The sequence below is a fragment of the Microcebus murinus genome, chromosome 2 (assembly GCF_040939455.1).
Source record: "Microcebus murinus isolate Inina chromosome 2, M.murinus_Inina_mat1.0, whole genome shotgun sequence".
Classification (NCBI taxonomy): Eukaryota; Metazoa; Chordata; class Mammalia; order Primates; family Cheirogaleidae; genus Microcebus; species Microcebus murinus.
The window spans coordinates 61,791,308-61,808,629 of NC_134105.1; the positions used below are offsets into that span (position 1 = coordinate 61,791,308).

A 17,322-nucleotide genomic window follows, 5' to 3' on the forward strand; every position below is an offset into this window, starting at 1 on the left:
AAGTTGCCATAGTGTCATCTCACCCTGAGTTACCAGAAATTTCTTCTCTGATTTGGATGTCAAATTTGATAGTGTTTCCTAATTGAAGGACTGTTAGAGGACTTAAGGGTATTGCTCATGACCATTGATTTACCCTAAATCCTGCCTTTTACTATCCTTGCCATTTCTACCTGTTCATAGAACTTCTGGGCCTTTGCACATAATCTTTCTCTGTGAGGTACATATTTCTGACCTGTTCCATTTTACTGTTGCCTGTTAATTCCATATTTTTTCTAGAAAGCCTGTCTAGAACTCCAGAGATTCCTCTTTGTTCTCTTGTACCATATCATGATAATTATACCATAATATCCCTTATTGTTTATTTGGATTTCCACTAGATTGTAAGGTCCATGACAGTAAGGGCTGTGTCTTTGTCTTCCCTGGGTAGCATACTGAAACAGCAATAGCTAATATTTAATAATAGCTAATGCTGTATCATGGGCACTGTTCTAAGTGCTTTATATCTATTAATCTATTCATTTATTCTCATAACAGGCTTTATGAGATAGGTGCTATTATGTCTTTTGCTCTGGGGTACAGATATGTTAACTAACTTGCTCAGGGTCACATAGTAGTGTCAGAGCTGTGATTTGAACTCAGGCAGCCTGACTTGAAAGGATAGAATTGTCTGTAAAAAGGTAATGAAATGTATTTCTTTGTAATTTATAGGGTCTGGTTCACAATTTAGTATTTTTTATTTGGATTGTTAAAATACTTCCATTAGTTTTTATCAAGACTAGGCCAAAATTCTTCATGGGAAGTCAGCTTTTTTTTTTTTTTTTTTTTTTTTTGAGACAGAGTCTCGCTTTGTTGTCCAGGCTAGAGTGAGTGCCGTGGCGTCAGCCTAGCTCACAGCAACCTCAAACTCCTGGGCTCAAGCGATCCTCCAGCCTCAGCCTCCCGAGTAGCTGGGACTACAGGCATGCGCCACCATGCCCGGCTAATTTTTTTATATATATATCAGTTGGCCAATTAATTTCTTTCTATTTATAGTAGAGACGGGGTCTCGCTCAGGCTGGTTTTGAACTCCTGACCTTGAGCAATCCGCCCGCCTCGGCCTCCCAAGAGCTAGGATTACAGGCGTGAGCCACAGCGCCCGGCCTGGGAAGTCAGCTTTTTATGTAAAGAAATAAAAATAGATTTAACTTCAAACTTAAAGAACCCATGTGTTGTATAACATGTGAGGTTTCTGTATTGTTAATTGCATTGGATGGGTTAGTAATATGCCTTAAATACTGCTTAATACTGCTTTATGGTATGTGTGTGCATACATCAAAGTATATGTATGTATATACACACATACATGGTGATGATTGACAATTAGTGTCATTTTTCAAATACATTGTTCAGGGGATTTATGTGTTTGTAGTCTACATCACTAACTAGATTGTAAGCCTCTTCAAGGCAAGGATAGGATTGATTAATTTTCTTTCTATGTACCTATGATAGTGTTTGTACTATTTGTATATTCGATTTCTTTACAAAACAGCTGGTCTACCAAATGAAGCATATCACTAAGAGTTTCTAGATTAGACTCTTATGAGAATTCTGAGTAAAATGCTTTACAGTTTAATCTTTGAGGACAATGTTTGAGACAAAAGTTCTATTCATGAAAATGTGACAATTTTTTTCTGCTTTTTAGGATCTCTTCAGGAAAGATGGAAAGAATACCTAGGAGGTCATTAAAATGTCATTCTCAATTTTATAGTATTCTTCAAATCTAATAGAGTAGAAACATTCTTAGTGTATCACACAAAAGGCCTCTTTGAATATAAATAGAGTGTTTGGCTAACTGCAAACATTCTTTGGTAGGATCTGTCTTTTGAACAGGATCATAGGAGATATAACACAGCATTATAGGCTTTATAAGAAGTTGAATTATCACTTTTTAGTGAGCAAAGTTTAGAGCTCTTTGCCCCTGCTGGTGAGACGTAACAGTCCAGCTTCCCGTTATTTTAGGTAATAATACTAAGTTGAATATTTGGGACTCTTGAAAGGATCTGTCTCAAGAAAGTGGCCTTACCACCTAGTTCTTGAGTGATTTTAGCTTATTCTATAGCATGCTTTCCAACAATAATAAAACTGCTTTAGATAGGTGTAATAATACATATAATTTACTTTAAATTGGTCCTATACTAATTCCCCAGATGTTTCCAAAGCTGTGTCTGCACAGCTATCTAGAAGACTTTCGTTTTACATGTTGCATCAAAACCAAATGTCTAAAACAAATTTACATGTTTATTACTATTCTTATTCTCCTCTTATTTTGTGATCAAAAACATACTTATTTTTTCCTTTCCATACTTGGATCATGTATTTAGATATCAGTTCCTTCTGTTACACTTATCTTTTTTATTAACTTAGGTAAACAAAAAATTCAGATTAAAAAAAAACCATGTTTTTTTCATGAAACTTAACCTGACTAATCAATTCCAGTGATCTTTTACTCACTGGTTGTCTTCATTGATTATAGGGAGCTTTTTAAAAATTTGAAGGGTTGCCTCAACTTCTTTGCCCAGAGACTGCTCTAACTGGTTTATATTTGAATCTGTAAAACCTTCCTGTAAAGCTTTCTTAATCCCTTAAATGCAGACATTTGAGAACCACTGAAATACAACTGAAGTCTACAAGCTCTGGCAGACTTTTATTTTTAATGGCTTTCAGTTTGTTTCTAGTTATAGTATATAGTCTTGAGATAAATGTAAGGTCTAGAAACATTGTCTGTTTTTGAACTATTAAAATAATTAAATGCAAAGCCATTAGACTGAGGTGGCTCCAGTGCCCTGGGTTCCTAAATAAGAAACTGAAACCTTACTCAATGTAAACTGTCAACCAATTAGAAACTGCTAACTAACCTCTAGGGATTTTTCACTGGAATGATCCAAATCATGCTGCTGCTCCACTTTAACCAATCAAATATTTCCTTTGCCTTGCTTCTGTATTCATCCTATGAAAGCTTTTCCTTCCTGCTCCTTCAGCTCTAAACCATTGAATCACTTTCAATTTGGAGCTGCCCAATTCATTAATCAATTGAAAGTTGATCTTTTAGCAGAACCCTATCAACTTTTTGTTATCTGGACAGTGTTTCTTAACCAAGGGCTATCAGTGTCATCTGGGGTGGTTTTTAGAAAAATCCAGATACCTGAGCTCCATTTGGACCTACTAAATCATATTTTAGGAAATCTACATTTCATTTTTTTCAGAAAGTGAGTGTCATAGCTGACTCTTATGCTCATCAAGGTTTGAAAACTGCCCTTTTTACATAAAAAGTATTTAATAAACATTTGGAAAATTAAACCGAATTAAAATGTGTTTCCCCAGCTAGATTGTAGGAAGAGGACAAGAGACCTTGTCCTCTTCCTTTTTCCCTCCGTATAAAAGAGGGCTGGTCAAGGACTGGTTCTTACTTTTTGGTTTGCCCCTTATGTCTTAGTACGTTTATGTTGGTGAAAGCTCATTAAACATAAAGTTGAATTCTTTATTCTTCTACTTATCATTTTTCTATTAATACAAAGATAGAGTGCAACAAATTGTTGAATATATGGTTGTGAATGTTGGGTACCTTTGAGGCCAGATGGCACTGAGAGGTAGGTTCATTCAAACTTTTCTTGAATATAAGACTTGCAGCCGGGTGCAGTGGCTCACGCCTAGAATCCTAGCACTCTGGGAGGCCGAGGCGGGAGGATTGCTCAAGATCAGGAGTTAGAAACCAGCATGAGCAAGAGCAAGACCCCATCTTTACTAAACATAGAAAAAAACTAATTGGACAACTAAAAATATATAGAAAAAATTAACCGGGCATGGTGGCACATGCCTGTAGTCCCAGCTACTTGGGAGGCTGAGGCAGGAGGATCCCTTGAGCCCAGGAGTTTGAGGTGCTGTGAGCTAGGCTGAGGCCATGGTACTCTAGCCCAGGCAACAGAGTGAGACTCTTTCTAAAAAGAAAAAAGAATATAAGACTTGGAAAGACCTTGAAAATCATTTAGTCCATTTCTCTCATTTTTATGGTAAAGGAAACTGACATAGGTTGCTTGAGTGGCTTGTATTAATATAAAATGACAAGATTAATTGCAGAGCAAAGACTAGATTCCTAATCCAGTGCTCTTTATTTCATGAAATATATATATATATATATATATATATATATATATATATATATATTATTTCGGCATATTATGGGGGTACAGATTTTAAGGTTTCAATAAATGCCCATTTTCCCCCCTCCCCCCAAAAGTCTGAGTCTCCATCATGACCATCCCCAGATGGTGCACATCTCACTATTTATGTATGTATATACCCCCCCCTCCCTATTTCATGAAATATATTTTATATGAAGCAGCGGGTTTGGGTGTTTCAGATGGAGGTTTTCTGCTCCTTAGGTACAAAGGCAAGAAGAATCTATGCAGAACCAAGAACATCTTGATTTTTGTAATCAGGACATCTATCTTTACTTAAATTTTGTTCTGAAAATATATTGTTGAAAGATGAAGGATCTTTGCCAATGAAATCCTTAACTAAAGATGAGTGTGTATGAGATGTAAGAGTCATTTGATATAACAATTTTGTTGTTGTTTTTTAGTGGAACTTTGTTCCTCTATTCTGACATTTCCATGTCTCTATTTATAGAAGTGATCTCTTTGGAATTTGCCTTCTGAATCCATTCTTTCATGTGGCTTCACATTAACTGATATTCTCATTTCATCTTAAAAAATGTATTTGAAGGGATATGTACTTGAGAAGAAAAAGGAATTAAAATTTTAAGAAACATCTGAAGGTACTGTTTTCCTGTGATTTATCGTGATCATTGTTTATGCCTGGTTATCTAATTGTAGCAACTAATGATACTAATTTTTCAAGATAGAACTGTAGTTTTTTTTGTTTTTTTTTAACTTAAAAGCATGTAGTTTAAAATAAACTCCTTTTAGCCAGGACAGAAATTACTTTCAGATTCTTAACTTTGCTCCTTAAACTCTGTACTTTGATACCAGTAAAGATCAAGAGATTTTTTAGTTAGAGCCTTTAAATGGTAAATTCTTAAGGGCAAGAGCTATCTTACTTTTGAGATTAGCATAATGTCTGGCATCTAGTAGGTGCTTGTTTATTAATTGATTCAATTCAACAAAAATACTATGTATTATTTTAGGTGCTGGAGATATAGTAGTAAACAAAAGACAAATGTCCCACCCTCTGAAACATACTAGGGAGTCAGTATTGAAAGAAATCATGAATCACTTTGCAAAGACTCCCTATTTATTTTCAGACAGTTTGCATCAGTCTAATAAATAATAGTCATAATCTTTGAAGCAATAGATTGAAGAGTTGGAATGGGAGAAAATGAATGATCAATATATCATTCCTTCATTAAACATTTATTTCCTAGTGTATGTTAAATTATTTGAAATAATCTCGTGAATGCTAGTCATTGAGTCTTCTGTTTGTAACTGTGAGTAAAGGCTTCAGCTTGCTGGCCAGGCCTTAACCAGAGAACTTAGATTAGATACCATTGAGTGCCTCTGACTGTGCTGGCCTAAAACTCTGTATACCAAAGTTCTAGTTTACTTGTTTATTGCCTGTTCTTCACACTAAGTGTGAACTCCACAGGGCACCCTGTCTATTTTAGTCACTGCTACAGGGTGTCCCAAAAGTTGCCATACATAGGGAAAATGGGAAATAGTAGCTAAATGTACCTTTATGTGCAAAATATTGATTACAAAATTTTTCCTTTGTATGGAAACTTTTGGGATACCCTGTATATCCCAGGTGTGTACAAGATAATGTGTGCCATGTAGTAGATGTTAGTAAATATTACTGTGTTAATCCTTGGCCACTGAAAATGCAATTCCCTTCCTACTCATGGCCACAGCCTGCACCCAGACTTCATCCAGACTTCAAACAATAAAAATCTTCAACTCTGATAATCTCTCAAGAAGACCTCTTGTCAGTTTAGCTTGTTTACTATTGTACTAAATCTGTTGTTCCTCTAGTCTTTTGACACTTCCCTTTTCTTTCAATCTCTATTACTTCCTGGCTTAAATTTGCCAGTAACTGCAGTAATTCTCAACTCCCAGTCCCCTTTGCCTTCCAGTTGTGTCTACTCTTTAAATCCACAGCTCTTAATCAGTTCAAATAGACATTGGAGTCAGAGGAGCTTCATTTCACCATTTGCTACTTAAGTGACCTTACCAAGTTATTTAACCTTTTTGAGTCTATTAGCTCTTTCATACACTAAGCATTGTTATGAAAATTGAATGAGATGATTGTATCCAGATACTTCTGACCACAAATAATGAAACCCCTTATTTAGTGGCTTAAATAATAACTAAAAATCCAGAAGCAGTGTGGCTCTAAGACTGATTGATTTAGTAATTCAATTTATGAGGTATCCATGTTTTTTTCATCCTTGTCCTCTGCCATCCTCAGCTTGTTGGCTTAGCTCCCCTCTGCCATCCTCAGCTTGTTGGCTTAGCTCCCCTAATGACTGTATAATGGTTGCCACAGTTCTAGGTGTCATGCAGTCATGATTGTTAAATGCTGGAAGAAAGTTTCTTCTACTGACATCCCCACACCCCCAACTACCAATCAGATTAACTTTGTCTTGACTAGAGCTGAGTCACAGCCTTACTCTATTAAGTGCCATACTTGGGTTTTTTTTTTTGTTTTTTTTTTTGAGACAGAGTCTCGCTTTTTTGCCTAGGCTAGAGTGAGTGCCGTGGCGTCAGCCTAGCTCACAGCAACCTCAAACTCCTGGGCTCAAGCAATCCTCCTGCCTCAGCCTCCCGAGTAGCTGGGACTACAGGCATGAGCCACCATGCCCGGCTGATTTATATATATATATATATTAGTTGGCCAATTAATTTCTTTCTATTTTTATGGTAGAGACGGGGTCTCCCTCAGGCTGGTTTTGAACTCCTGACCTTGAGCAATCCGCCCGCCTCGGGGCCTCCCAGAGTGCTAGGATTACAAGCGTGAGCCACCGTGCCCAGCCCATACTTGGTTTTTTTTTTTTTTTTTTTTTTTTTTTTGAGACAGAGTCTCGCTTTGTTGCCCAGGCTAGAGTGAGTGCCGTGGCGTCAGCCTAGCTCACAGCAACCTCAAACTCCTGGGCTCGAGTGATCCTTCTGCCTCAGCCTCCCGGGTAGCTGGGACTACAGGCATGCGCCACCATGCCCGGCTAATTTTTTTATATATATATCAGTTGGCCAATTAATTTCTTTCTATTTATAGTAGAGACGGGGTCTCGCTCTTGCTCAGGCTGGTTTTGAACTCCTGACCTTGAGCAATCCACCCGCCTCAGGCGTGAGCCACAGCGCCCGGCCCCATACTTGGTTTTGAATAAATAAGATTCATCTCCTAGGGTGAGGGAGGGAGAGGAGAGGCCACACTTTCCTAGTATTAGTTATTACTACTACATTTGTCAGTCCTAGAATTCAATCCTTGTACCCTTTTTTCCCTATCTTTTTTCCCTTTATCCCTATCCCTAGACATTCACTCTAGTAATTTCATTTAGTTTCATGGTTTTAAAGATTTCTATACTATTCCCAAATTTTTATCTTCTGTCTAGACTGCTTCTGTGAATACCAGACTCATCCAACTGTTTACTAGAATTTCCATGCATCTTAAAATTAGTATGTCCAGTATTAAGTTCCCTAATTTCCCCCTTCTCTTCTAGTTTTAGTAAATAGCAGTTCTATTCTCAGTTTGCTATAGCTGAAAAACGTTGGTGTCATTATTGATTTCTCTCACATCTCATGTCTGATTCACCAGGAAATCCTATTGATTATACCTTTAAAATAGATCCACAAATTGACCACTTCTCACCACCTCCACTGCTACCTCATGGTCCAAACTATCTGAATTATTACAAGGCATTCTTATTAGTCTTCCACTCTTGCTCACCATCCTATGCTAATCTTAACTTAGAAACCAAAGTGATCCAAAACTCACCAATGTCTTCTCACCTTTCTTCAGAATACAAGTCAAAATCTTTAGTGGCTTATAAGGCTATATATTGCAATTATTCCTCTGACCACCTTTCAACCCCTTCACTGTCCTTGTCATTCTGACTCAGCTACATTAGCCACCTTACAGTTCCTCAAAGATACCTGGCATTCCCTCGCTTCCAGGATTTTGTGTTTGGTATTTCCCTCTACCTGGTATATTCTACCACATCCACAGCTTTCCCCCTTCCAGGTTATAGTGCAAATGCCATTTTCTCTGTGAAGTTATTTCTGGCCACCCCAGCTAAAAATGTAATCCACACTTTCCCTCTTCTAGTTTATTTTTCTTAGCTTCTACTGTCATCTATTATAGTATTTTAAAAAATCTTTTTTTATTGTATTTCCACTACCACCACTAGCATGTAAGGAACATGAGGCAGGGATTTTTGTTCATACTGTATCCCTAGCACCCAAAAAGGTGCCTAGGCATGTGGAAGGTCCATAATAAAATATTTGTGAAGAAATGAATGGAGTGAGGCCGGGCGCGGTGGCTCAAGCCTGTAATCCTAGCTCTCTGGGAGGCCGAGGCGGGCGGATTGCTCGAGGTCAGGAGTTCGAAACCAGCCTGAGCAAGAGCCAGACCCCGTCTCTACTGTAAATAGAAAGAAATTAATTGGCCAACTAATATATATAGGAAAATGAGCCAGGCATGGTGGCGCATGCCTGTAGTCCCAGCTACTTGGGAGGCTGAGGCAGAAGGATTGCTTGAGCCCAGGAGTTTGAGGTTGCTGTGAGCTAGGCTGACGCCACGGCACTCACTCTAGCCTAGGCAACAAAGCGAGACTCTGTCTCAAAAAAAAAAAAAAAAAAAAGAAATGAATGGAGTGTCTATTCATCATGGTTTCTGGTTTCAGCTGGGTTCTTAGTGGGATATATTAATTCTTTACTTGTTTCCGAGCAGCTTCTTCCCTATTTTCCATAATTGCTGTGGCAAACTATCACCATTGTTATCAAACACCCTACTTTACTCTCAACTTGCAATTTTCCTCTCTCTCTCATATCTCATCTTTCTTCATATTGTTGTCTACCTTATTTTAAATCCTCCTTTATCCTTTCCTTATTGCAACTTTATCTTCTTTCCTTCGGACAGCTTTTTCAAAATATTTAAATTTACTGTTCCATTTTCATTTCCCTCTTAATGTTAAATTCACTGCATTCTGGCATTTGCTTTTATTGCTCACAATTCTGTCTACCTTCTAGAATTGTGAAAGATTAAATGAGGTTTTCTGTGTTTTTAGAATAGTACTTGCACACAGTTAATATTTTTTTTTTTTGAGTGCTTACCAGAATTAGCTATTAGTACTGAAACCAGAATCATTCTCATGCTTATGGGTGCTTTTCTATCATCTTTCTTTACTTCCCTGTATCTTTTACTTTCTATCTTTTGGTTTGGGGACACTGGTGATATTGGGATGCTTTCAGCCCCAAGTAACAGTCTCTTAAGAAGTCTAGTGATGGGTGGTTCCAAGATCAATTCAGATATTGCAACAACCTATCAAGAACTCAGGCTCTTTCTATTTTTGTATTCTGCCATTCTCCTGTGTCACAGATGTCTATCTTCAGGGTTGTAAGATAGCAAGCATCGAATTTTCATTATTTGAAAACAGGAAGGCAGTGCTGGGGCTTCTCCTGGGAGGAAAATCTCCAGAGCATTTCTTTTACATCTCATTGGCCAGAACCATGTTACATGTTTAGCCCTCCACCAATCACTACCCTAAGGAAATGTGATTGCTATGATTGACTTAAACCAACTTTGAGTCATTCTCCAGGGACTGGCGGAAGCTCCCATCTTCCCTGAGTTCATTACTCTATTCCTGGAAGAAATTAGATAGCTGTTAGCCAGAAAGAAGATATGAATGGCTGTTTGGTAGGTAACCAACAGTATCTGCCATATCATTTTCACCTGGTTGATCTCTGATGGTTCCTTCTCAGTCTTCATTGTCTTCTCTTGATTGATGTGCCCCTCAAATGCTGTTCATCCCAAAGTTCTGTCTTTGATTCTTTCCAAAAATTATTCCTTCACACTATAAAATACCATTTGAGTTAGGATCCTTTCTAAATCTTTACCTCTAGCCAAGATTTCTTGTCTAAGCTTCAGTTCAGAATATCTGTCTCCTGGACATCATCCACATTCAATGCAAGTGAATGTCATGCTAGGTTTTGGGGAGTCAAAAATTAAGTAAAACTTGCCCTGTATTACATTTTAGTTGGGGGACTTAGCCAGAGATGCAAGTTATTACAACACAGTAGTAATTAGGAATGTTGTCTTAAAGCAATAAAATTTACTATCAAGGAAGCATAGAGGAAGGGGTAATTTAATAGGGTGATAAGCATGTTCACAGTGGAACTTGTGTTTCCCTTCAAATGTGCTTTTATATTTTATACTTTCATTAGTAGGAACTATATACACCTTTGTCAGTCTAGAAATGGGCAATCTGAAATGCTTATCCCCACATCCAGCTGGTTGGTAAATTGTACAGATTATATTTAAGTAATATTTCTTATTAAATTTACCTATTTGTCTCTTTATATTATAGTCATCTTACTTTAGGTTCTAGAAATTACTCATCTCTTTCATTCACTCAGTAAAATTTATTAAACAGCAATGTATTGTAAAGGCCTTGTTCCAGAAATAAAAAAGAGAATAAAACAGGATCCCTCGGGGAGGTTATAACCCAGTGGGTAAGGCATAAGCAAACAGATGGTTATGCAGGGTGATATGTGATAGAGCGGAGCTATGGGGAAAAGTGTAAAAGATCAAGGTCAGGGGAACCTAACCCAAGCTGGGATTCATAGAAGCCCAACTGGAGCCTGGGTCTCAAAGCAAAGTAAGCTGGGTGAAGGGCTCCTGGAGTAGAGAAGAGGGCAATACAGCTACACCCCCCACTTTGCATGTATATAACAAGGATCACTTCAAACACATTGCCTTTGGTGCCTGTGTACTTACTGTTGCTCCACAATAATTTTTTGTTTTTGTTTTGTTTCTTAAGAAAATATAGAAGATCAAAACCAATATTTTAACTGGCTATAGTTAATTTAGAAGATTCTCAGTAGTGGCACATCATTATACAGTTGATTCTCATTTTTCACCAATTCCGTATTTGTGAATTCTCCTAGCCACTGCAATTTATTTGTAACCTCAAAACTCAATACTCATGCTTTTTTTTTTTTTTTTGAGACAGAATCTCACTTTGTTGCCCAGGCTAGAGTGAGTGCCGTGGCATCAGCCTAGCTCACAGCAACCTCAAACTCCTGGGTTCAAGCAATCCTTCTGCCTCAGCCTCCCGAGTAGCTGGGACTACGGGCATGCACCACCATGCCCGGCTAATTTTTTCTATATATTAGTTGGCCAATTAATTTGTTTCTATTTATAGTAGAGACAGGGTCTCGCTCTTGCTCAGGCTGGTTTTGAACTCCTGACCTCGAGCAGTCCGCCCGCCTCGACCTCCAATACTCATGCTTTTGATGTCATTTGCACACATGTGCATGTGCAGAGTGGCAAAAACTTGAATGATATGAACTAGCTGAGGTGGAATAAGTCAGTGTTTTGCCCTCTTTTTAGCTCTCATAATGTAAACAAATCTTTTCATGATCTATTTAGTGCCACAGTTTTGCATTTTTGTGCTTTTTTTTGGTAATTTCACTATAAAGTGGCCTCCAAGGTTATGCTGAAGTGCTGCCTAGTGTTCCTAAGCACAAGAAGTCTATAATGTTTCCTTTGGAAAAAATACATGTGTTAGATAAGCATCATTCAGGCATGAGTTACAGTGCTGTTGGTCATGAGTTCAATTTCAATAAATGAAAATATACTAAATGGGATGCCTTTAGCCAGAAAAATACATATAAAAGAGGTTATGTATTGATCAGTTCATGAAAATGTGAGCAGAGTCTGACAGAAACCTAACTTACATATTTCCTTTAGGGGTGATGATTCAGTAGTTGCTAATTCTGTATTTGTAGTGATTTTATAGAACATAATTATGGCAAATCAGAATCAACTACTTCAGGGAAAATTTGATTTGGGGAAACAGCCAAAGTCATTTATGGCCAGGCATCATGAGTTAGATGGGAATGGTCAAGCCAAACAACACAGAGATATGATTATTAAGCTGTGTTTCTCAACCTCTTAAACACATGTTCCTCCTTTTGATAAACATCTTAGACCCCAAATATTCTAATATCTTCCCCTTAGCAGGCATGTCCAGGTTAAGAATCAGTGACAACTTTTATTTTACCGTAAATAAAAAGATGATCTTTATTTTCTGAGTGCTTATAATAGAAACTCTAGTCTTTAAAGTTTGCCTGATACAATAAAATTTTATTGTGTTTAGTAATTTTTTTAAACTGTCCTCGCCCTCCAGTCAAAAATAATTTGTATAAGCAAGACTCAGTAAACATTAAAGGCCAGACAGTAAATATTTTGGGCCTGTGGACCATATGGTCTCTGCTGCAACTACTCAAATTCTACCACTATATGACAAAAACAGCAATAGACAAGAACTTTTATATATTTATAATATAAACTCCTTGAGGGGAAGAACTAGCCTTCTGTTTTATCCTTCTTGGCACATATAACAGTATATAACACAGTAGAGTGTCGATAATTTGCCTTGATACATAGATTTTGTCCTAGATAATAAAAAGCCTACATTTTTTTAAATGTTGAAAACTCAAACATTAAAACCCATCCATTTAAAATTAAATTACTTTAGAAATCCTAACTCTTTTATCTATAAATATTCCTCTTTAGGCAATTATAATAGTTGGAGCTCATTGCATTTGGAATTAGGCAGTCAATGACTTAGTTTTATAGAAGTTGGTGAATACTATAGAACATGTTGGCTTTTTTTTTTGGAGACAGGGTCTCACTCTGGTGCCTGGGCTAGAGTGCAGTGCTGTCGTCATAGCTCACTGCAACCTCAAACTCCTAGGCTCAGATGATCCTCCTGCCTCAGCCTCCCAGGTGGCTGAGACCATAAGTGTAAGCCACTGTACCTGGCTGGCTTATTTTCATAAATGTTCTAATACTTATTTATATTTGATAGCTGTCATTAAAATCTTTGAATTATAGTTAAGTCTCCATAGTAGCAGTAGTTTCATTATATGCCTTCATGGATACAACATAAAGATAATTCATAGTTCAAATTTGGTACTGATTTAAATTAAAAGAAATCATTTTAGACTTATAAACAATTGAAGAGCTAAACAAACTTGCTAGATAATCAGTTTGTTGCAGTCTTGGCTAAGAGCCTAACAGTTCAGTGAAATAGCAGTATGTCCTCTTGTACCCCTGCCTCACCTCTTATGCTACAGACATTTTTTTTCTCGGTATTATTTATGTTACTCTCAGCAGTTATTGATTTCATTTTGGCCACAGACTGCTGCTCTCTTTCTGACGAGCCAGTTAAGTTGCTTTCTCTGGCCACATATAAGAGAAACATTAGAAAAGAGGAGAATGAAAATCACATAAATTCCTCATTTCTTAATGTTGCTTTTACATTCAACATTAACAAAGTATACGTGGGCGGATCATTTGAGCTCAGGAGTTCGAGACCAGCGTGAGCAAGAGCAGGACCCCCCTCTCTACCAAAAATAGAAAAAAATTAGCCGGGCATGGTCGTGCATGCCTGTAGTCCCAGCTACTCGGGAGGGTGAGGCAGAAGGATCGCTTGAACTCAGGACTTTGAGGTTTCTGTGAGCTAGGCTGATGCCATGGCACTCTAACCTGGGCAACAGAGTAAGACTCTGTCTCAAAAAAAAAAAAAAAAGTATACTTTGAGCATATGTAAATAAAGCTATTCCCGCTACTTTAAATGTAAAGTATTATTTCAAAAGAATCCTCATATCTTTTAGGTAAGTGAAAAATGGAATATTATTAGTAAAAATGAACTTCTCTTTAGAGTTCACCAGTTAAGACTTTATTCCCCCTAAGTATGCATCTGAGAGATATGTATATATATATTGATAATATACTTGGGTTGAGGTTCATAGGCTGAGGTTTCTGAAAAATTGGATCATAGCACTGGTGATTAGAAGGCACCACTAGATCTGCCCTGTCCAACTAAGTTACCACTAGCCATATGAGGCTGTTAAGCTGCTGAAATGTGGCTATCTGAATTGAAGCGTTGTGTAAGTCTAAACTATACAATGGATTTTGAAGACTTAGTACCAAAAAAAGGATGTAAAGCATCTCATTGATAATTTTTATATCAATTACATGTTGCAATGATGATATCTTAGATTTACTGGGATAAATAAAATATATTATTAAAATTAATTTCACGTTTCTACTTTTTTTAAGTGTAGATTCTACAAGTGCTTACATTTGTAGCTTGCTTTATATTTCTTCTGTTGGACAGCACTGGGTCTAGTAAGTTTGTGTAATCTTTCAACATAGTCAGAGTATCACAATCAAATATCAGTTTAGCCACAACTGTATCAACTCCCTTTAGAGGCAAAGAAAAAAAAAGAATAAGTATAAGTAAAAATAAATTTATAAAAATTAAAAGAAAAAAAGAAAAAAAATATCAGTTTATCAGAACCCATTTAAATTGATCCAGAAATTCTATAGTTTCTTTTGGCTATCTTACTCAATGTTTAAAATTAGTGTAAAGAATACTTTATTTTAAATGATTCCAAAATGTTAGGAAAGCATGAGATTAACTCACTGTATGTTCACTAGTCTACTAGTAATCTTTTCCAGGACTTCTTATAAAAGAGGGTAAGAAAGAAGGGCTAGTTGTTACTTGGATATTTTAGGATACATTTTATTTTTTATTATTTTATTTTGTTTGAGACAGAGTCTCGCTTTGTTGCCCAGGCTAGAGTGAGTGCCGTGGCGTCAGCCTAGCTCACAGCAACCTCAAACTTCTGGGCTCAAGCAATCCTTCTGCCTCAGCCTCCCAAGTAGCTGGAACTACAGGCATGCGCCACCATGCCCGGCTAATTTTTCTATGTAAGTTGGCCAATTAATTTCTTTCTATTCATAGTAGAGACGGGGTCTCACTCTTGCTCAGGCTGGTTTCAAACCCCTGACCTTGAGCAGTCTGCCCGCCTCGGCCTCCTAGAGTGCTAGGATTATAGGCATGAGCCACCGCACCTGGCCTATTAGGATACATTTTATGTCATCACTGTTAGAATAAAATTTTATACTCCAAAAAAGGGAAATGATTTTTGTAAGTATAAAATATTTCTGATCCCTGGCTATCTCCAGATTACTAACTTTTATAAACTTTTTAAAGCAATTTTATTTTGCCAATTTTTTGAAGACATGTACTTTTTAATTTTTTGAATTTCATTTTACGTCTTTTTAAAAGACCATTAGATCAATAAAATAAATGTGTATATTCTATTATAATGCTTTGTGCAGGGAAGTATAAAAACAAGCAGTGACACAGTATCAAAATTTGAAAATTTGGGGAATTATTACTATAACTACAGTGATAAAAGTACTGGGAAATTTAGGTGATAGAGACAATAGTCCAAGGAGAATTAAGACTAGTAAAGCTCTTCTTTCTATCAAACATTTTAGGTTAGCTTGGCATCTTTTATTGGTGCTCATGGAAACTTAAAATTATTAATAAAACTTGAAGAACTGTTTACCTCACTAAGACAACCAAAAAAAGTAATTTCACTAGTTTTGAAATAAATTGACATTTAAGAAGTGAAGCAAGCTTTTAAAATAATGTTTGTTTCAAAGGCCAAACAATTGAATTAGCACTTTTTGAAAAGCATGAAAGAGCAGTCATTAAGTATTACATTAAAAACTTTCAACAATCTGACCATAACTTTTTTCTCTCACCTTTGTAGGGTGAGCTTTTCTAGCTCCTATGTGTTAATCTAACCACTCTTTTTGCTTTATCAAATACATTTTACGCTCTTTTGCTTCTAGGCTTTGTGTTCCTGGTCCAAATCACAAACCTTCCCCGCCTTCCTCTCTTTCTTTCAAAATCGTCCAATCATTTAAGATGTTGCTCATATTTTTCTTTTCTGAAGCCTTTCCCATCCTTACCTCTCCAGCCCAAGATTAGGAAAATAATTAACATTTGTATAATACTTCACTCTTTGTAAAGCTCTTTCATATATTTTCTGATTCTTTTTGTCAATCTAATGAGGTAAACAATGTCATCCATTTTATACATAAGAGAATTGAGAGTCAGAAAATACATGGCTTTTCCAGAACTCATAAGGATACAAAGTAGCAAAGCTAAGAATACTGCAGCGGTCTCCAATCATTTTGGCATCAGAGAGAGGTTTCATGGAAGACAATTTTTCCATGGACTGGGGAGGGAAAGGATGGTTTCAGGATGATTCAAGTGCATTACATTTATTTTGCACTTTATGATTATTACTATAACATCATAATATATAATGAAATATTTATACAACTCACCATAGGTTGGGGACACTTGGAATACTAAACCAAATCTTCTCATTTCAAGTTTATGCTCTTTCCTCTATGCCATGTTTGTCTCAACTCCTGTAGTAGTTAAGTAGCACTTATTTGGCCATTAATTGCTCACTGTCTTTGTATTATACTTTATTGAATTTGACTGTTAGCTTTAGGCCTGAAGGGATTGTGTTTAGATTTGTACATGGGGAAAGGGAATAAATGGAAATAGTGAAGAGAACTGAATACATTTCTTCCTGATAATAGAATCTAAGTAGGTCATCGAGAGCTCCATATCAGCCCATTTACTTTTCTGAAAGTTTATAATCTGCCTATATCTTTTAAAAAATATGATATCCAGGGCCAGTCTTGATGGCTTACTCCTGTAATCCCAGGTACTCAGGAGGCTGAGACAGGAGGATTGTTTGAGCTCAGGAGTTACAGGTTACAGTGACCCATGATCATGCCACTGCACTCCTATCCTGCCTGGGTGACAGAGCAAGACCCTGTCTCTTAAAAAAAATATATATGTATGGCATCCAGAATTACTCTTATTCCTCTAGCCAAAATAACTACTTCCCTTTTTGTGGAACTTTGGTATAATTTTTAAGGCAGAGCTAAACAGGAAGGCCTTCCCTGATCACTCTGACTATATAGCCCCTCTCCATCAAGCTCCATCTCAGTAATATTTTCTTTTTCTTTTCTTTTCTTTTTTTTTTCTTTTTTTTTTTTTTTTTGAGACAGAGTCTCGCTTTGTTGTCCAGGCTAGAGTGAGTGCCGTGGCGTCAGCCTAGCTCACAGCAACCTCAAACTCCTGGGCTCAAGCGATCCTCCTGCCTCAGCCTCCTGAGTAGCTGGGACTACAGGCATGCGCCACCACGTCCGGCTAATTTTTTC

The 17,322-nt window shown here is 37.0% G+C and overlaps 1 protein-coding gene across 9 annotated transcripts in view; it reads left to right on the forward strand.

Annotated features, from left to right (window-relative positions):
* The window catches only part of DNAJB4 (DnaJ heat shock protein family (Hsp40) member B4), a 42,982-nt gene that overhangs the window by 5,814 nt on the left and 19,846 nt on the right, over positions 1-17,322 (forward strand). The window lies entirely within an intron of this gene.